Below are 22,160 nucleotides of genomic sequence, written 5' to 3'. Positions count from 1 at the left end.
GACAGTTGTCTCTCTCTTTGACTGATTCACGAGAGTTAGATAGCAGCATAGCGCTCTGAAATGTTTGCCGGCAGAATATTCATGAGTTAGGAGTGGCAGAATGAGGAAAGTTCCCGAGAAAGCTGTAACACTTACTAGCAAAAAAGAACTCAAGAACATATGTAGGTGTGTTATAGTCACCCACTCAATTTGCCCTCTGCACATTTATACATTATTACTGTTTGAGTCATTCCTGGATTATTCTACTTGGCAAGCACCAATAATACTATATATGTAGATATGCATTAGGGCATTATGGTAACAAAAAAAAGTTGTTTCTGTGGAGATGATGTGTTCTTTTATCTGGTAACAACTATATATATATATATATATATATATATATATATATATATATATATATATATATATATATATATATATATATATATATATATATATATATATTCCTTTGACATTTGATTTTATCATCTACCTTCAAATTATAAAATTGTGGTCGGCCACAAATGACATCTATTCAAATTTAAAGCTGACATATAAAATATGCCTCAATTTTATACCATAATAGTGAACAAACTACTCAATTTGCACCTAAAAGTAGATTTGCTACAGGAAAAAAGTCAGACAACAAAGCTTTGCTTAATCATTAAAACTTCAGCTGGCAGTGACCTTTGGGATGGATCCATATCTCTGTTCCTGGAAGAAATGATGTGAATGGCAAGCAGTTGTGTCCTTTGTGTTTTGGGAAGATATTGAGTGTTTGAAGTGTTAACCCTGACACTACGCCTTTGGGGCGAGCAGGCGAAGGAAACATGTCACACAATAGGATGGGACTTGGATCTTTGCTTCCCCTATCCTGACCTCTGACCGTTATTGGTTTTAAGGGTTGCTGCAACCCCAGCTCCTTAGGGGCAGTGTCCGCCTCGATCATATCAACCCAATATGTAGAAATAGTATCACTACTAGCTAATAATTTGTACTTTATGTAAAATAGTCTCACTGCCATTTTAATTATTTCTTTTTGTTTAAATGTATCATAAATTCGATATGTCGGTGTGATGTGATAAAGGATTTTATGTTACCATTGCAACTGCTGTTAACAAATTTCTGAACAGCGGTATAATGATTTTTACAACCCAGTAGGACTGCAAAATTATAATTTCGATCCTCGTTTCAAGGTTTTTTTCATTCAGCCTGTTTATAATATCCTCATTGTGGCTTCAAAAGTCTTGGCTGTCTATTAGGTATTTGCTGTCATGGAAATGACCTTTGTTAATGAATCTTTGAATTTTGGTTGACAATGTTTTTGTGTGATCTCTGCATGTTATATGCCTCCAGTAGCTTCGCTGACATAATCCGCTGGGGCCACACATAAAACAGTGTGCCATCTGCACCTGGAGCATGGCTATCAGCTCTTTTTTTCCCCCTCACACTGCTTTTGCTTGAGCCTTCTCCTGCCTGTGTGTAGCCTGACCCTGCTCTTCCCGTTCCAGGCTACAGAAGCCAAACCAAAGGCAGCTTTCAAGGGGGACTGTCTGCTCAAATCAAGTCAGAGGCCTTTTTAGAATTGGTTCAGAGATCATAGCAAGTAGAAGTCAGGGAAGAGGATGACCCTCTCCTCGAGGCTTGATCGGATCTTGGCCCAGTCAAACCCAGCAGGGCTCAGTCTCTGGACAGCTTCGTCTCTGCAGGCTTTGACTCTGTGATAGTGCGAATGAAAGAGGGCACCAAGAGAGCAGCAGTTCTGATGTGTCAGGCTCAATGTCCTGGCAGTCTTGCAGAGCAAAGTGGGCAAAGCAAAGGACACAGCCAGCAGGCACGGGGCCAGAAGAAGACCCCTATATTGTGTGACATGTCATCTAATGGCTGTCTTCCTCTTTTAAATCCATGCATCTGAGATAAGTTGGGGCCAGTGACAAAGGTCACGATGTACAAGACAAATAAGTAAATGTAAGAAGGCTCTTTAATGACCCAAATAAACATATTGTTAACATTTTATGGTCAAATATTAACAGTAAAATACCACATTGTTAACAGATAGAAAAATTATTACTTCCCCTTATTAGTATCCATTAGCATCTGTTGATTTTTCATAGACATGTCTTATCTCAATCAGTAATTCGAATTATGTTTTTCCCCTTTTTACACTCCAAATAACGCCTGGTGTTCAGTAACATCTTTTTTAGATGAAAAGTAAATTCTGAGATTTTTTCCTGCAGTCACTTGCTTGGTTTATTGTTGAACAACAATGTCAGATGTCAGAAAACGTTTGAATTCTGCTCACTGTAAACATGGCTACACATTGGGATGGAGAGAGCTAGTTGTGTCTTGTTGACACAGGATTATTCACCCTGTGTTTCTGACCCTTCTCTACTTGACTTGGGCTCCCCTCACTCCCACCTCCACAGATCTCAGCATTCATTAAGATTACGTATTTAATTTAAGCCTGCCGCCTCTTTGCATAATGGCAAGCAGGTTCCCTGGCTGGCACAGTGTGTTTCAAGTGCTTGGTGAGGATACGACTGAATTTTAAACACGATGTGTCTTGCTTCGAAGTTGACCTTGCACAAAAAGCCCAGTGATCTCATTCTTCGCTTCAGTTGAAAGCTGCTGATTCTCTCTGTTACAGTGTTGCTCCTGTAAGAAAGGAACTCTGTATGGCCCGCATATCACTGCAAGCCACTTCTGCATACTCCCTCCACTTTCTCTTTTCAGCAAAATGGGAGGGCAGAGAAAATGGCTTAATTCATAATTCTTTGATATGGAAATCTAGGTTAATTTCACTCTCCAAAGGGAGTAATTTACCAACAGAGAATAATGTCCAGCTAAATGCAGGAAAGGAGATCAGCCATTTTCAACTTCAGCAGGGAAAAACTTATCTGAAGTTATTATTGTACAAAGATGAAAAACACGATAAAACTATCATTTACATTTGGAGCCTGATGATCATGTATCTCACAGTATATAGTGTTAGATGTCATGGTTCCTTGTGTCAACCACAGTCATTTCCCACAAGGCGATGGCAGTAAGAGGATACCCAGCTCCCACTAGATGTAACTTTATCTCAGACTTACTTAAGGTCAGTGAACTCTCAGGTCAGCAGAGGTCACAGAGGAAACCTCTATACACTGAGTACACATGATTCTGTCCAAATGGATTACATTAAATAGTCTTGAGCTTCAGCATAGCTTTCAGCAGCTTGGCTTGTCTGTGAGAACACAAAGGAAATACAGCCTATGAGGCAAAACTTTGTAACAATTTTTTACTTTTCAGAATATCCTTCCTGGCAACCTGTCCAGGGTACACCACACCCCTATATACCTAACGCTAAGGAAGTTGTATGCATGTATGGATTGAATATCCTTAATAAAAGGTATTTATTTTTATGTTGGTGTTGTAAAGCTACAGTACAGCCAAAGCCCCAGTAATGAGGATAAGACTTTTATGAGGAGCTCTTCGAGCTAATATCATCATGCCGGTACCATTTCATCCATAGCTTTATGTGACTGAAAGCATTTATTATACTGACACCAAACAGTTACTTTGATACTGTGCCTGTCAGTCAGAGGCATTGCCAAGCTGTCCAATGTGACTTGGGGTTATGAAGGTTAATATTGGCTAGTACTCAAAATTCAAATCATGACAGGATGGGTTCATTGATGAATGACTGATAGTTGACCCCATATTTCACTTGTCACTGTGTCCACTAAAGATTTCTCGGACAAGGTTTGTGTGAAGAGGCTTGCAGCTTAACCCTCAGTTGTCTTCGTTTTCCCTCACGCGCCTCAGCTGATGACTCTGTTACTTATCGTGACTCACTGTCAAATCTGATTAAAACTGGATTTCCTTTACAGTGCTGCAAAACTCAGGGATTTAAGACGTATGCAAGTGTATGTCTGTGTGTTGAAAACAAAGGCACTGATTTCACAAATCCGATATTATAGACAATATAATCCCGCACTTTTTAACACAGTAATGAAGCAAATACTGAAAATCAAGAAAAGAAATTAGAGCTGGTAAAAGGTTCATTAATCTAACCAAATCTTTGTCTGTTGTTTAAATATCTTTTTTATTACAGAATAGCAAAGAGGATTATGAGTAATTTTGAAGAATTGTGAATCTATTCTTTACTTGATGACAATAAGTATTATTACTTTCCATAATATTATCCAAGTATAAGATTGTTTAACTGTTTGGTTAATCATGACATTTATAAACTCATAGTTTTATTGGTTCCTCATAGCATGTCTAACCAGTAACAATGTTACACCATTTGTTTAGGCCATAAACAGTTATAAACCAAGACTATGTTATCATCCAGTGCTACTTTTTCCCCAATACTCAGTCTTTCCAGTCATTGTTTTGTTTTAACAGCCAATCCATTTGAACAGAATAATGTGTACTCAGTGTATAGGAGTCTTTGCATTATTTGGTACAGCACAACTCAGCACAGAGTGCCAGACTCTTTTTGTAGGGCAGCTAAGTTAGTTTTGTGTGATTAGGTTTGAGCTATGAAGATGCAATAGGCTAGTAAGGTGTTGTTGAGCCATTGTTTCCTTTTATATGCCTGAAACAATATGGTAGCCTAAATCATAAACAAAGGGGTGTGCTTTTAACTTGACATGACTGCACAATTAGTGTACAATATTATCAATCTGACTGCTAAATGCAATGAGCTAATGAATAGTCGGTGCTACTATAACTATAAGCTACTGCATTGCTTCATTACGTGTTATTACAAATGTACAGCTCAGCAGGTTGTATATATAAACTGTATTCCCTGAGAATAGGGATGGGTACCGGTGTCCGGTAAACGGTAGTAACCAGACCGAAAAGCAGCGCACATTTCGGTGCTTTTTTTTTTTTCCTGAGCCAATTCTAGCCAATCATTTTACGTTTCCGAGGATAGTAGGCGGGCCCAGGTACGCACGTTCTTTTAGAGCAGAGCTACAGATTAAAAATGCCCAAGGCAAAGCGGTCAAAAGTCTGGCTGTACTTCACAGCAAAAGATGCAAACTCAGCAGCCTGCAACAAGTGCTTTAAGCTGATACTGTGATACTGTCAAAGGAGGTAACACCTCGAATCCGATGAAACACCTGGCGAGGCATAGCGGGTTTTTTTAAAGCCGAGAAATGCGCCGTGTTTGATAGCTTGCTGCGAGACCTCACACCGTGCACATCTACTGCGGGTGTGGTGCCTGTTATCGGACCGGAGTTAGCAACATCCCCCAAAAACCCGAAGAGTAGAGTCCTGGCCCCTAGCCCTGCCAGTGTAGCAGAAATGATGACGATGATGATGATGGCAGCAGCAGCTGTTCTTCTCTGCGTGAGTAGGTTAATGTTGTTCGTGTGTAATTGTAATGTAAGGTTGAGTAGGCTAACCGCGTTATTACATTAATGCATGTAAGGTGAACTAGCAAACACCGTTGTAGTTACTCCCTTCACCCTGGCCAAAAAGGCTAAAATGACCAAAGAAAAAGTGGAAAACAGCTAAACATGAGAGGTTTTTGGACAAAGTTTGTGTTTTTTCCATTGTTTAAGCACTGCTTCCGGCCAAGAGTGATACCATATATGCCCTATAACTGCAGAAAAGGCTAACATTGTTATCTTTTTACAAAAACCCAGCTGAACATGAGAGGTTTTTGGACCAATTTTGTGTTCTCCATTCTTTAAGCACCGGTTTGAGCACCGTTTAAGCACCGGCACCGTTTCAAAAGTACCGATTTGGCACCGGTATCGGATAAAACCTAAACGATACCCATCCCTACCTGAGAATGTGTATCGCTCTTGTATATCGCACAAATTTCCCCGCAGTGGGATCAATGAAGTCTTATCTTATCTTATCTTATCTTGTCTTATATTATCTTATAATCGGCTCCAGATTAGATTAGATAGAATGTGTTGAGCATAAGTTACTGTAGTAATCAAGGTTTAAAGAAAGCCACTTTGTTATACTGAGACACTAAACATTTCTGGCTTTAAGCTGATCATACCTTGCTAAACCATCAATTACACTTCAAAGTAAATGCCTTTGCTCTGGAGCAGGTTGTGTTAAGAGAACATAGCAAATGGAATATTTTCACAAATTCTTTTATACTGACAGTTTGATCGAATGGCAAAATATAACCTTAACTGAGGGAGTATGTTTTTTAATTGCAAACCTGTTGATACACTAGCAGTTAAGTTACCAACAAACGGTATGTCTGGTGTCTCCATTGAAATTTGCATATATTCATCTGGTGATACAGAACATCTATAAATCTTGATAAAATACTGTGCTGTCAAATCTGTTTATGGTAAATGGACTGGTATCCTACTCTACTTGAGGGCTCAAAGCGCTCCATACAACATGTCTCATTCACACAAGGACTTTTTTTGTCTGCTTCTAAGTTTTCTATCTAATTTTCAAACTCTGATAAACACATCCAGGTTCAGTATCTTGCCCAAGGATACTTTTGCATATAGGTTAGAACAGCCAGGGATTTAACCACCAACCTTCCAATTGGTAAATGAATTGGTAGAGAATGTACACTACTGGCATTGTATAACACAGATCTGAAAACTGAGTAGCCTGTTGTACCATATTTAATAGAGATTATTCAATAAGTAGAGTTTATTTTACTTTGATTTAGATAAAAGCCGGTGTGATTTCCACAACTTTTTCATTACAGGATCATATCAGATCCAAATGTTCTTCTTGAATATCACATTTAAACATCACGAGTTTAAAGTCCACAAGTTCAAGCATTTCACTGAGTTTGACTGAAGAAAGCAGGACCCATTCAGTCCATGTTGTGTGGAAGTTGAGTCAAATGAATGGTTTAGGAGTATACACAGAGTTTGAGGAAGAAGCCATAGGTTAACAGTAGAAAGTTGATAATCACTGTTTTGATGCCTGATATCTCTGACTTTAAGTTTCTGGGTTTTAGGTTTTGTCAAAACAGCTAAGACACAGAAAACCCAGCTCTCTAGTACACCCTTCAGATGTTGAACATACTGAAGCCTTTTACCACCTAATCGCTAAATACATATTTTCCACAGGATAGTGGACTCTAGGCACAAAATGAAAAGGACAGTCTAATTTGTGGTTAGACAAACAGCTAGAAAATGAGACGTAGTGTTGCAAACAGAAGCTGTTATTAAAACAAGCTTACCAAATCAATAACATTTGTGATATATCTGGGTCCATTTCAGTGCTGAAAGATCACATATTAAGTCAAATAATTAAGTATTTCAACCTGATGTATTTTGAAACATCTGTATTTGAAACTACCAAATTTAAAGCTGGTTGTATAATGTCTTTTGTTTTGTATTGACCTATAGAGTGAGACACTTTTAGGCTACAATACGCGTGTTACCTTTTTACTGTCAAATGCCATAAAGCCATATGGTTTCATAAGAGTAACTTCATCTGGCCACTGCTTTTCAGAAGTCTTGCCTTGGATTGTGCTCTTTCGGAATTTCAGCTGGAGGGCACATTTGTGAAACCTTATGGTGATGAGGGCAATATATCAGTCAGAAGCATTTTAAGTCATTGTGTTGCTGAACACAAGGAATGACTTACATTAACTGCAGTTCAACAGTCATAGAGTCAAAGGACAAAGGGTAAAAAACAGGGTATAATCTGAAAAGGTCAAGTCAATCAAGCTTAATCTGATACACAGAAAGTCCATATGTACAATTGTCATTTTTACTTCAACTCCAGGGGAGTTGAAATAAGCAATATGAGGCAGTATTTAGTTGTTTAAAGTCTTTAAAACCATTAATTTTACTCCTTAAATGTTGTTTAGAAAATAATGTTGCGTTTTACTTTGTAATTATTTAATATCTTAAATATATTGAGTAATACAGGTTTGATATGAAAAACTGCATTATGTGTCAAGAAGTGTTTCTCACATTTGGACCAAAGTTATGGCTTCTTCTTCTCCTTTCAGAAAAAAATAAAATAAAATAATTTAAATTACCAGCTGTATATAGAGACCAGAATCCACCACAGCGAAGTCTTTTAATTTTAAGCAAAACCCTTTTCCTTTACCAGGACCTACTGGAGCAGTCAGGATGCCCCTGTTAGGTCTCCTGCCTGCCTAGACCCAGCATATCTGCACCGTACAGCCATTAACCACCATTACTGGGCAGGGCCATTTCATGGTCAAAGAGCATTTTAGTGTTTGCTCTCCCTGGGGCAACAAAATCATCCAAGTGAGTTTCAGTCCTGCTTGGCTACATATGCTTTGTTTTACATCTACCCTCTTTTTAAGCTTATTTTTTCCCTTAATTTCGCCCCGTTATGCACTTTGATTCTATGAGTGTGACTTAGAATGAACTGTGAATTTTGCAGAAAATAATAATTGTGTTGGACATACTTGCCTCATCCATTAATTAATGGGACCGTGACTTACAGTAGAACAAAATTCCTTAAATGATCTTTAAACCCAAACACCAAAAAAAGAAAACCTTCACTGTACAGTATAGTTCTATGCTCACAGACATTATGTAATGGATGAGTGTGTTGCAGTGCTCCAAAATAACATCAACCAGCATCCATTGATCCATTATTAACTATAGTTTTATGATTATTGGCTGAGACCACTAATTGGCTGAAACCACTAATGGGGCTCTACAGACTTACTGCTCTTTGCATCACAGCGTATTAAAATTGTCAGGCTCTCACTGTCAGATGAACCTTTTCAACCCTGTTCAACTTTTTATCCACTATGTATTCAGCAATGGGTGGAGTGGTGGCTCATTAGAGGGCTGTGATTGCTGAGTTAGAAAGTTAGAAGGTTACTCTCCGCAAAACGCCTGACTGAGGGCTGGCTCATTTAAAACAGTAACACATAGTGTTTTGGACGCCAAAGCCCCATCACACCCATCCTTGCTCATAATGTCTCATGCAAAGCATCCAAATTAAATGATGAAATACACAGAAATTGCCCTCCTGGACACCACACAGGAAGTATTTTTCACGGACTTGTTGGCAGGACAACATGATCTGTCTGAGCTTTTCAAAGTAGTTACAAATAGCAAGAAGGTCCTGAGTTCAATTCCATCACCAGTCTTTCTGTGTGGAGATTGCATGTTCTCCCTGTGTTTGCATGGGTTCTGTCCAGGTACTCTGGCTTCCTCCCATAGCCCAAAGACATGCAGTTAGTGGGGTGAGGTTAATTGATGATGCCCATAGGTGTGAATGTGAGTGCAAATGGTTGTCTGTCTCAATGTGTTAGCCCTGCAACAGACTTGTGACCTGTCCTGGGTGTACCCCACCTAGGACAGCTCCCTGCAACTCTGAATTGGATAAGCAGAAGGGAATAGATGGATGGACATAATCCAGGTTGTGATTTGGGTTTAATTTGTTAAAGTTAGAGGAGCTTCATTATCATGGTTTGAATAACAACTGAATGTTTACAGTTGTGGTCACGCTTTAAAATTTGCCAACTATTAGTTAGAAACAAAAGTCTTTTTAATGCAGATTTTGTCTATTTTGACACATGACTAGTGCCTTTTTGTCTATTCATAATTCCTATAAACCAGACATGCAATTCCCTTTATGTAACTGTCCCTCAGTGCACCTAAGTTGGTTACAAGGCTCTTTAGACCTCAATAATTCAGCCAAAGATTTCCCACATGCAGAGCATTTTAAAACATCTAGGGATGAAAAAGAGCACCGGGGGAAGGCATGTCTCAGTTGACCTCATTCTTTACGGAGACAGTGGAGGACTCAGGAGATCTTTATTCCCATGGGCATTTGTCCCAATAACAGAAATTGGTTAGAGAGACAAATATCTTTGACTTCCACCATGGCTAAACCACAGAATGCATATAGAAGATACCTTGGAAAATGACCCTACTCTTATTGAAGTTGTGTCCTCAATTGGCATTTTTAAGCCTTATTCAATATTTTGTAAGTTAACCTGGACTGCTAGCTCAGGTAACTGTAGCTCAGGCGGTAGAGCAGGTCCTCTACTAATTGGAAGACTGGTAGTAAACTGTAGTTCAATTTCTAGCTGATTAAATCTGCATGACAAATATCCTTGGGCGAGACACTAACCCCAAGTTGTTCTCTGATGTTGTATAAAGAGGTTGAGTGCTCAGACAGAATACAAAAGCTCTGTCCATTTACATCCTGTAAAACAGGCAATAAAGAAGGGACTTAGTCAATACTCTATGGGTGTGCATTGTGATTTGATTGAGTTGAGTGTTGCACAAGTATTTAAGGTTGGTTTGTTCCACAAACTGATGGGTGATGTCATTGAGGCTACATTCATATTTATGGCATTTACAGCATACAGTTAAAGCAATAAACAATCCCCTTAGATGATCTGTTAATCTATTTTGGATACAGCTTGGAGAGTCATGTGATAATCCATATGCCCCCCACCCCTAAATGTAGCCCTGTAGAAACAGAGTACAATATTTTATGTGTTTTGTTTTCATTAATGAGTGTATTACACATTTGGATATAAGTTATAAGTTATTTGGTAAATTTATTTATTCTTTAAGTTCAATTTTAAAAGTTTTCAATTTCTTGGTTTACACGGCCTACCGGGATCTGATTGGAGGGAAGGAAACTTGGCCCGCCCTCTCCTAGCAGAGGACACACCACATAGGACAGTAGAGAACTGAGAAGCAAGTTCACAAAGTGAAAACAAAGCTCTTTGCATCTCTGAAAGTGTTTAAAAATAAAAGCAGAAGTGACCGAGGCGCCAACCAACACGCTTGATAAAGTTGAACTTCTTGGTAAGTGATTATCGAGTTAGAGTTTAGCTAAGCTAATGTAGCTAACTATAGTGTTGGCATGACAGCCGATGTTACGGCTAAATACATTTTTTTCGGTGTGTATGAGAAGTTATGTGTACTTACAGCCATATAAGAAATTTGTGAAATTTAGAGGCAAACAAAAATGTGGCTCTCATTGAAATGTGGTCGTAGATGATTGTAATGCCATGACTGTACAATAAGGGTGTTATTGTTATGCAGGCTGGAATTTTGTCTTTGGATACCTTTTGGATCTCCCTGGAGTTGGGACCTGGATTTCCTCCTTTGCCTAGGAGGTGGTGAACCTGACCTTTCCATCTACCTGAGAAGGAAGCCACCTATTCCTTCTCTTTTGTTGGAGAAGTTATCGGCTGTGGTAGGACTAACATAGATCACAAACTGTTGTTGACTAATACCATTGGGTGCAGCCACAAAGAAACAACTGCTCTAAGATTTGACTAAATACTTTACGCTATCACATTATTATTTTTTTGCATAAATCCTACTGATACCCACTTTGTAGTAGCATTTTTTGTTTTTGTTTTTATTTGTTGTTTGGAATCACATTTCTACTGCAGTTTAAGGTTTACACCATATGCCACTGATGGCAATGTTTTATTTCAGCATGCAGTAAATGCCGTCTTTTAAGTTGTTTATTGTGCTCCGGTATTGCAAAATATAGTGAGTGTTACAATCACTGTCAAAGCCTCCAGCTATTTCCTGGTAATCACACACATTTTGGTGCCTACCTCTCGAATCTAAATACTGGTCCACTATTTTGTAGCTTATCTAGACCAACTAGTGGGTCTGATTATGTTACATAAACATAAATCAAATCAAGCTGCCCATTACAGTCAGTGACAGTACAACTCATACAACTTGCTGAATAGATCTATCCCAACTGGTGGTGGGACTACTGAATGAAAATAATGAGTGCAAATGCAATTAACATTCGTTCAGTAACAATGCACACCACATTTTTACTGTATGTTGCGGTTATGATCAGCTACATTGTAAAAGTTTTGTATAGTAAGTTATAATTGTTGTGCTCTGGACAAACTTGTGTTTGCTTATTTTTAAGGCAGCAATTTATTGATACAAAATAGACCTACAAATATCTTTCTAACGAAAGCTCTCAGTGTATGTTAACTCTACCTTGACAGAACATGACTCCAAATGTTACATTTTAATCTGCTTGAGTGGAGACTCAAACATCTGTATTTCATCAGAAAAGAAGTAATCGAAGTTGACATCAAGCTGGTCCATAAAGTTTGTTTGCAAGTGCCAGCAATCTGGCTCAACATTGGTATGAGAGTAACGAAATATTTTTATTAAGAAATTATGATATGTAGTTATCTAGAGCAGTGGAACATAGTATGCAGCTGTTGCTGGCAGACCCCACTTAAAAGTGTTATGCACGGACTGTTGCTACCATCTGGCTATTACCCGTGAATATGAGGTTATATAAAATGTAAACATTAAGGTTCAGTCATACCTCAGCTAACTACAAAACCATATTTGACACATTAAAGGCATATTCTGATTTTTGGGACACACATTGGTAGAATGGGGTCAACAAGTTTTCCAGACAATCACAGAGATAAAGCGTATGTGCAGATAAAGTCTTCTTTGCATCGTGCTTCAAAAGAAACTTGCTGATTGACATTGGCAAAAGACAACAACAGCACCGGGCAATTCTTAGGATGAAAGCGAGAGACACCACCCACTGTCATGTCGTACAGCAGCTCAATAGTCCACCGAGCACTGACAGTCACCACAGCTGTACATTTTACGCTACCTGAAGCCCAATAATTAGCATTGCTGTTTGAGGAAAAAAAGCCCAAAACAAACAGAACATACACTCCAAGATTTATATAAACAACTATGCACACACACACACAAACATTCAACCGCATGTGCACGTCAGGTACGTGCACTCAACACATTCAGTAGAACTCCTGCTTAACTTAATTGTTCTTTTCTGTAAATTGGAGCTATTTGTGCAGTTCGTTTTTGTATTAATTTGTGTCAGTGTTACACTTGTCAGCTTGAAGTTGACAAGAGAGCCATATTCTTGTTGTACAGTAGGAATCCAAACATGCTGGTTCTGCCTCATGCTGCTGGTGGATGACACTCAGGGAGAGATCATCTTGCTCAGTAGGCAGTTTCCTCTCAGTTGAACTAGACAGCTGTTTGTTTCTCAAAACTTGGCTATTTGACATATGTTGTATCCATGTTGTCAAAAATCACTCCACACACAAATTAGTTTCCCCAAATTGCATCTACTCTTGTAATAAACTGTTTTTTTGGACTTTAATGAATATTTTTAACCACTAAAATGGTATTTCTATTACTTAGATGTGTTTTATTTCAGTTAGAATTACTTTGTACATTAAATATATTATAAAATTTTCAGCTTTTAACCAGTTTAGAGTATTATATGATCTAGGGGTATTGCTGGAGGAAAAGGTTTTGTGGATTTTGTCCTAGAGGCAGACATAGCAGGACAAATCAGCAGGTCTCAGGACAAACCATCCTGTCACTAGAGATGGAGAGCCTGGCCAACTGTGTTGACTGATTGTTAGCATTAGTGGCTTTGAGTGTGATTAATATGCCTTCCCCTCACATAGCACTCTGGAAAAAGAGAGGTGTAGCTTAAAACTAAAAGTGGAGGCCACATTGCACATTTTTAAAGAAGATAATGCATAACCTGAGTGTGGCCAGCTGTATGTAGCTGGATGGATGGCTCTCAGAGTCCAGGTGCTCTTGCATTAATTCTTCCACCCTGAATCAGAGGGAGGATGTGCTGGCCTAATGAGCTTGTTGTGTGGGATGCTGTGCGTGCTGCTGAGATGCTGTTAGAACACACTGTGCTCCAGCTTAGTGAATTTGAGGCGAGCGTAATTGCTGTGTTGTGAAGGGGATCTTCTTCTTCTGCATCTGAAGCAGCCCCTTAGCACCTGCCTGTTTGCCTGGGCCTCCTGTCTGCCGCGGTCATGGCACTCCCTTCGCTTCCGCACACTGGGACTTTGGCACTCACCAGTCAATTTGGCTGTAATTTGAGAAGATTAGGTCCCCGTACAGTTAAGTCAAACATTGCATCACTGCCTCTCTGTTGTGAAGCACAAAAGTTCTTGCTGTGCTCTGCCACTGTTGACAAAAGCACGCGAACACCTGGGCATGTGCACATACAGTTTCCTCAGTGGAAAGGTATGTACTGTATAAGCTGGTGTACCACTTGGCTTACATTGCATATAGATTAGAGCTGGGCGATATAAGATTTTTTCATATCACGACATGTTTTTTTCATTTTCAGGCGATAACGATATATATCAGCCAAATAACTATATTTGAAATAATCAGCAGCTTGTTTTGATTTAAATATTTATTTCCCATAATAAGTTCAACAGGGTAGATGTACTTAAGGAACATGAGACTTTTTCAGATAAATAAAGGCAAATATTGCAAACTACACAAAGGGCAGCCGCTAAAGCATTTAAGTTTCAAAATAGAACAAACAAAACAGACTACTAAATTGTCAATTCCACTTAGAAAAAAAATATTAATTCTAAAAAAATAAATCTTAGTTTGTTTTACAGAAGAACAGAAAAAATTGACTAACTTAATATCAAATAAACTGAGAACTAAAAGGAAATTCTCAATCTCTCCTTGTTGTATAGCTTAGCTTCTCAAACAGTTTTAACAGTTACTTTAGTCTGACAAAAGCCGAATGACGAATTAGCGCTTTCAGTCAGAGATTGAGCATGCACCGCTTTATTGTATTTCCAGATTTGCTTTCGGCACAATTTACAGTCGCGGCTACTCTGTTTTTTGTCAGACTTGAAATAGCTGAAATGCCTTCACACTACGAAACTTCTGTGGCCCTTCCGTTCGACAATCTCTCCGGCATTGGAACCATCATCTGTTTTCTCTTCGATAACCTTCGCTCACGCTCTCGGTTGATTTTTCTCTAGTCGGCACACTCATTTCCTCCATTACCCGGGCGGCACAGCGGCTGGCTGCTTCCCAAACAAATACACACGTGCGGCTTGGCAATTGTGCTGTACATAACAAGTCACGTGACGTGACGCTGCGGCTGTGATTGGTTCGGCTCTGCGCTACTTAATTTGGATTGGCTGTTCTTTTTTTTTTTAAGAGCGCAAGAGAGATGAGGCCTATCACAATAGTTTAATTTCTCTATCGAGAAAAAGTTATTTCGCAATACATATCGTTATCATTCTATCGCCCAGCTCTAATATAGATTAGTATTTTTTCTTTTATTGAAAAGTAGTTTATACGGTACTGATAAAAACTATTATTACAATATAAAAAATTAAATAAATTTTACTCTTCAAACTTTCACAACCACAGGCTCTTGTAATCGTCTGACACTGGAGCTGTAAATTAACCTGAATGACTCTTACAAAGCCGATTCTTCTACTCATAGTTTCCATTACTAATAAGGGTATCTAGGGGGAAGTAAAGACATGTTCTGAAAGAGAAGAAAATTTTTACATAAAACTGCAAATCCACATAACAGACAGAAAAAAACAACCTACCCAATTACACCGTAGCACTGTGTAGCAATGGTGCACAAATAGGGTTTGCCTTAAAAAGTTATTAGAAGAAAAAATTACCTTCAACCTCATTTTCAGCCAGACTCAAGTCAGCAATATTTGGAAAAATGTGGTTTTGGAAACATGGGCTGTGGACAGACTGAACATTTCAATTGAACCTTTGGGCTAGACTCAAAAAGTATTCAAAGTATTCAGTGGCACAGAAAAACCGCAAAGGGAAGAACAGATTCCACTAAATACTTAACAAAATCTGGATCCAAACTGAACCTGGAAGTCTACATTGGGACAGTGCAAATCTCAACATCCACCATGACCCGCAGAAGGAAATATCAAATCACAATAAAACTTAAGTTGATGTTGATAAAATATAGAATAAAACCAATTTTTACATGTATTTGAAGAATAACTTATTGTTAATGCATGTTTGCAGATTTTTCCCATGAATAACTAAACCTTTGAATACTGAGGCTAAAACTGCCGGTGAAGCCATGCTTACAGCAAGCTTTATCAGATGCCCACATTCATGTCTGCCTGTTTCTAAGTTGTTGTTTTTTTCTTTTGCAGTAAGTATGACACTGCTTAGAATACTAGAGCAAAAATGTACGTCAAGTCCAGTCAGTCGCTCATTGAGTTGTAGACATGACATGATAAAATGCCACCTTCAGTTTTCCATTTTTGTACATGTGTGAAGGCCATAAGAAGGCTAAGCTATTAACCACGCTGCTCATTCAACATCTGCACGAGGTTCATCTGTGCAGCAGAGAGCCATGGCTCAGGCACTCCCTCTGTGCCCCTATGGAAAAAGAGGCCTGCCAGAATGAGGAATGATGGCTAAGGCCCTGATTATTAGGATTAATTGTCTCTTAGTCATGCAGTGGAGCAGGAGTACCAGGGTAAAAGCAAGGTGGAAATAAAGAGGGCCAGCCAGCAGTCGTCATGTTTTCTTTACAAGCACCTTTCACATAACAGTTCCTCTCAGGTACTTCACTCTATCAACACCATTTAGACCGGTGATAAGCATGAAGTCATAATAAAATGCGAAATGCTTTTGAATGGAAGTTATTCTCCTTATGCGCTGTGCTGAAAAACTTGTTTTAAATAAAGCATTGCCCTGGTAATAATAATGGTGCTGTGTAGCCTATGAAAACACACCTGCCAAGTTAAAGGTTTCTTACACAATCTGCTTCGTATTCATTTTGGCCCTAGAAATCTCAAGTATTGATCTTTGACATACTCACTCTCTGTTAGCTTGTTTATAGATTTTACCAGAAAAAAAAATAAACACGTTTCATTATTTTATTTTTATTTTCATTTTTTGCCAAAAAAAAGTTACACAGACAGTCTGTGCCAAGCTCAAACTTCTGTCAACATTTAAATAGTGTAGATAAAGATATTTTTAAGAAAGACTTTGGTAAAACTTTTGCAAGAACGTTCACATTATTTTCACAATACCAGACCTGACAGAGTCATAAAAGACGGATCCCTTTGTTTAGCATTTTCTCATACTTGGCTCTTTAGCCTTACATTAAATGCCCAAATTTTTACCCGTTTTCATTTAAAACAGACAGAGCTCTGAAGTTCCTTCTCGTCCTCAAAGTGAACCAGAAAAGATTTTCGGGAAAGTTACAGATAGATGCCTTTCCACCAACAAAACATCCAAACAGCTGTCACTTCCCGGCGTATTCATTCATCATTATTAGATAATAAGTGGGGAATAGCCCCTGAAAACCCCTATTACCTTTATGTACTCTACAGAAGTGTGCCACAGATAACAGATGAGGCTGGACTTGATGTAAAATTAAATTACTTGTTTCGTATTGGGTGCAATTAATGGGCTTTAGACGCAGCGAGGCTCAGTGCGTTTAGAGATGTGTCCTATCAACTCGTCCTGGGGATTAACCTATCTACTTTGCATTGGCCCCTGACTGCATGCAAGCAATGCTAATCTGTGCACAGCTCCCTTCAATAACTTTCAAAAACTTCTGCATTGATGATGGAATATCTGTCAGCTGGATGTCATTAATTTTGTACATGATTAAGCGTGTATTTAGGACACTTGTCAAGCGGTTGTTTTGAGCTGTGGCAGGTTTGAGCGCACATATTTTTTTTCCTGCAGTCTCTTAGAGCCAGAGCTCTGTTTTCTTCACAATTTCATGTAGCAAAACAGAGGCTGGTTAGTGTAATTATGAAGTCAAAAATATTAAAATATCTCTGAGTGAATCTGCATAAAATTTTCAGTGACAATTCTCTTATTCCTTAAGATTTATTATAATTAAGTATCACAGTTTTAACTATTACCCATTCTATTCACAGTTTATGTTTCACCTCACAGAAATACGTCGGCTCTGTATTTTCCCACTAAGACTGTAATTTTTTAAATTTTCTTTCTTTCTTTTTTTTTTGCTTTTGTATAACTACATTTGTTCTGTATGTCTTATAAAGCATTGCAGGGTGACCACTTGCTCTCCTGTGGCCTTGACTGTGGCAGCACTGCACCTGAATAAAAACCATCAGAGAAATGCCTTTGATTGTAGAATACCCTTCCAAATTTTGTATAGCCTTTGGTAAAAACACGGAACAACAATTCAGATGTACAGTACAGCACAATGGAGGCACTCAACATGAACTAATCAGTGTTTAGGGAATATATAAGTCTCTTTGACTTTCATGCAGTCGAGGAAAAAAAAAAAAGAGTTTCCAAGTTGTTTGTCATCTAAATAAATCTTCCCTGCGGCATTTCTTCAGACTTCCAATAATAGTGACTAGTTCAAATGCCAAATTATGCTTTGCTCTGACATATTGCCCACACCATGTGGTATATGTGCTTGTGCATATGTTTCTGTGTGTATGTGTGTCACACGGATTGTGTCTGTAAGAGTCTGTGTGTATGTGTGCCCGCTGTTTGTATGCATTACTGTATGTGTTAGTGGAGGTGGCTGGTGGCGGTGTACCAACTAGTCACGGACCTGGAGGATTAGATTTACCATTTCAAAGATGCCTGTGTTTCTAAAGTTTACACACATACATGCGCACACACACATACACACACACACTCACTCTCATACAATCACCCACCCACACACTGCTTCCCCAGCTTGTCAACGTGCAACGTGGGCTGTGGAGGCTTGTGCGAACAGATGGGAGGAACCAGCATAAAATAAAGTTAAACTAGAACAGAATGACTATGCAAGTGGCGTGGCCGCCCTTTGTTTGCTAGGAAGGTGATCCTCAGCAGCTGGGGATGATGGAACGCATGATTAAAATTACCAGAGGGAATGATTAATATCTCCTTAAAGCACACACTTCCAGCATATCAATCATCTCATTACACTGGAAATGTTAATTGTGTGAGGGGAGGGTTGGGGCCCCTGAACCATGAAAAAGTAGCCCACCCCTCGACATGTTTACTTACACAACAGAACGGACCTAACAACTCCATGTGTTCTGTACCGTGTTTTGAGAGTTTCGACTGTTACCACTAAAGCAGGTCCCACTCAGCAGGGGACACTGTAGTTAACAGTAACTGGACTCTTCACTTCCTGACAGAAAACTTTGTTTAGGAGCAATCAGGAGGTGTATGCTGGCACACGAGTTGTCTTAGAGCTCATGTGTGATGCTAAACAATACTAAATGTGCTTTTTTTTCTTTTTTTAGGGGAGGGTGGTTGAAATTTGCATTAAAGATGTACAGTGTGAGCTGTAGTAGTATCACATTCAGCCTTCACCCCTGCGCACACTCGTGCTAATAACACTCATGGAAATAGTTGAGTGTCATGTGTTAGTGGGGTACTTTGTTATATATGTCATGAAGTGTTGGGCTTTTTAACTGAACTGAGATTAATTTCCTAATATCCCAGATTTCCTGTAAGATTTTTTACTTAAACGACACAGGCTTCAGTTTTTGGGGGGCAACATGGAAACGATGAACCAGCAAGAACAGAAAGTTTTTTGTTTTGCTTTGTGTTAAGCGATAAAACATCATGAAAAAAGAAGACTAAAGCTGTGTACATTTTGAAATAAGGAGAGGAAGAGGTCCCAGTGCCTATGGTGGCCCAGATTGCCCTTGCCTTGCCTTCCTTTCCCCTGGTTGCCAGTGTGTCCTACTCTTTGCCCTCTCTGCTCCGCTGCGTTCGCTCCCGTCCCCCCTCCCACCTTTCCCTGCGTGCCTACGCTGCCTGAGCCAGCTGCTCCCACTTCATCTTCAGCAGCGTCACCAGGCGGGGTATTAATCATGTTTTTCGAGGGGGACACTCTGCTATTTATCTCTCTGACACTTCCAGCATTCAGAGGCCCATTGCTGGGCACAGCCCATTGAGTAGTAAGATTACACATTACATCGCTCCATTGCTTCTCCCTGCCCTCTCCATTGACTAGCTGTTCAACGGTGGCATCAAGCTTGCACGATCGGACATAATTTATGCCCTACATGTATAAAAACACTATCCTGTGTCTACATTTTCACCTTCTACACTTCACTTTTACATGTACGTGTGAAATGGCAATCTTCCATCGATTTCCACATATAGGAAATAGAGGAGTACTGTAAACTAAAATTAATGTGAAACTCATTCACAGTGAGGTTACAAATCTGAGTAAATGATTGCGATTAAGCCTGTTTTCTGTCAATATATGCCACATTTTACAAATATTTAAATACGAATTCTGTGTAGGATACAACAGGGTACTTACTTTCAGTCACTGATCTGGTTTTCAAAGAGAGAGCCAGTGGAATAGTTTTATCTGTGAAATGCAATTACAAATCCTGACCCTTTGCTTTTTCACTTACACTGCGTATTGAGGCACTTCGGCAAGAACTCCAGTGTAGTTCGTGCCATAGATTCAAATCGCAATCCAATCTCCGTGCTTTTGAGTAGGCAATGAGATGCGGGAATGAATGCACCACTCTTCTGGTATTTTGTTCAGTTTCAGTTTGTTAAATGTATGAATCCTTGGGCTAAAGTAATCTATTACGTCTTCCTCTTGGAACTTTGAAAAACAACTGAATTAAAGTAGGGATGAAAAAAGGTGTCTTAGAGAAACAGGAAGCAGTTATGTTGGCTGATGGCCAGTCTAATGGGCTGATGGGAATGCTGAATGAATGAGTGATTCTCCAGGGATCCCCTCAGCTTTTGGTGGAGTTCTGAATTGAGAGTGTCAGCTAACTCCTCCTCTGTTGAAAATGGAGGGTAAAAGTGCATTGAAATCCTGCCAAATAGTAAATCAAATATGTGTTCAAAAAGGAAGTGAACATTTTTAGAACAGTAGAGTTAAGTACACCCTCAACCCCCACTTCTGTCCTCTCTCTCTTCCTCTTTCTCTCTCTGTCTTTCACTCACCATTTTCATGCACATATTGAAAGAATTTGTGTTGAAGTCTAGATAATAATAAGAACTGTTGTTGCCGAGTGCAGCCCAATGCAGAGAGGAGGCAAAAGAGCTCAGGTTGGTGCTACCACAGCCTTTGATTTATGCATTCCTACACATAAGTTCGGAGGTCAGGCACAAGGTTTTAAATGGCTTGTTTGCTATTTCTTTAACCTGACTCAAATTGTTCCATGCTGATTTAAAATATGATCCTAATCCTTCTGTCAGCTGAATGATATAAACTTAATTATTTCAGAGGCAGTAGAGATGTGGCCCACATTTCATAACACTAATATACTTTTAATTTAGTACATCTGACTCAAAGGCCCCGGCGTCTTCACGATCCAAAAAACTGTCAGACGATATCTATAAGCTGAAGTTATGATAAGTTAGAGATAGTGGTGTGAATTTAAGGCTGCAGTCTGTTCACAACACTTTTTATGAAAGCTATTAATGAGATGGAAAAACACTTTATGCAAAACTGAAGTGAAATCAAGTTCAGTTTTGACTTATGCATGACTGAATAGTTTAGCAGTTTTCTGACATGAAACTATCGCATTAAATATCCTGTCCTATTTGAGCCTCTGTCAGGGAATCTCCTTCATAAAAGAAATGTAGCATGGTTTTGAGTTGCTGATGCAGAATACATCTTTTTGACTTAACTCATCTGAATTTAAGGTTAGCAACAGATAACTAAGTCACTGAGTTTAACTGAACAGGTTATTGTTCTACATACATACAGATTATTTTTCTTTCACATTCTCTACAAAATCACAAAGATTTAATTTACTGGCATTGCTTTACTTGAATCCAGTATATTTGGCATATTTAAATGTAATGAAGGATAAATTGCTTTTTAATTAAAAAAAGAATTATGTTGTTCTACATGTCCTATAAATTCAGAAGTAATGACAGGAAAATATGTTGGATAATTTAATATATGTTACGCAGTTGGATATACATTCATTGACTATTTTATTACGTACACCTTGCTAGTACCTGGTTGGATTCCCTTTTTGCCTTGAGAATTGCAACACTGACAGGACAGCATTGACCCATTGCTGTTGTGCTAAAATATTCTACCAACAGAAATCGAGACCCATCAGCCCAGGCAGTGTCCAATTTTATTAGCCCGTGTGAGCTGCTGCCTCAGTTTTGTGTTCTTCTGCAGCTGTATCCGATCTGCTTCAAGGTTTGGCATGTATACTAAAAGATGCCCTTCTGTATAACTTTAAAAAAAAAATTAATGAGTGGTTATTTGGGTTATTGTTGCCTCCTATTGACTTCTGATGTCAATATGAGATTTTTAAACAGAGAATTACAGCTGACTGTAAACCCTAGAGACACTTACGTAGGAAAATCCTAGTTGGGCAGCAAAACAACTGAAAACTGTTTACATGAATGCACTGAGTTGCTTCAATGCGAAACTGATGAAGTGGCTGGTGAGTTTATATAAAAATATTTTATTAC

Source organism: Oreochromis aureus, linkage group 7 (genome assembly GCF_013358895.1).
Source record: "Oreochromis aureus strain Israel breed Guangdong linkage group 7, ZZ_aureus, whole genome shotgun sequence".
NCBI lineage: Eukaryota > Metazoa > Chordata > Actinopteri > Cichliformes > Cichlidae > Oreochromis > Oreochromis aureus.
Note: the sequence above shows the minus strand (reverse complement) of the source record.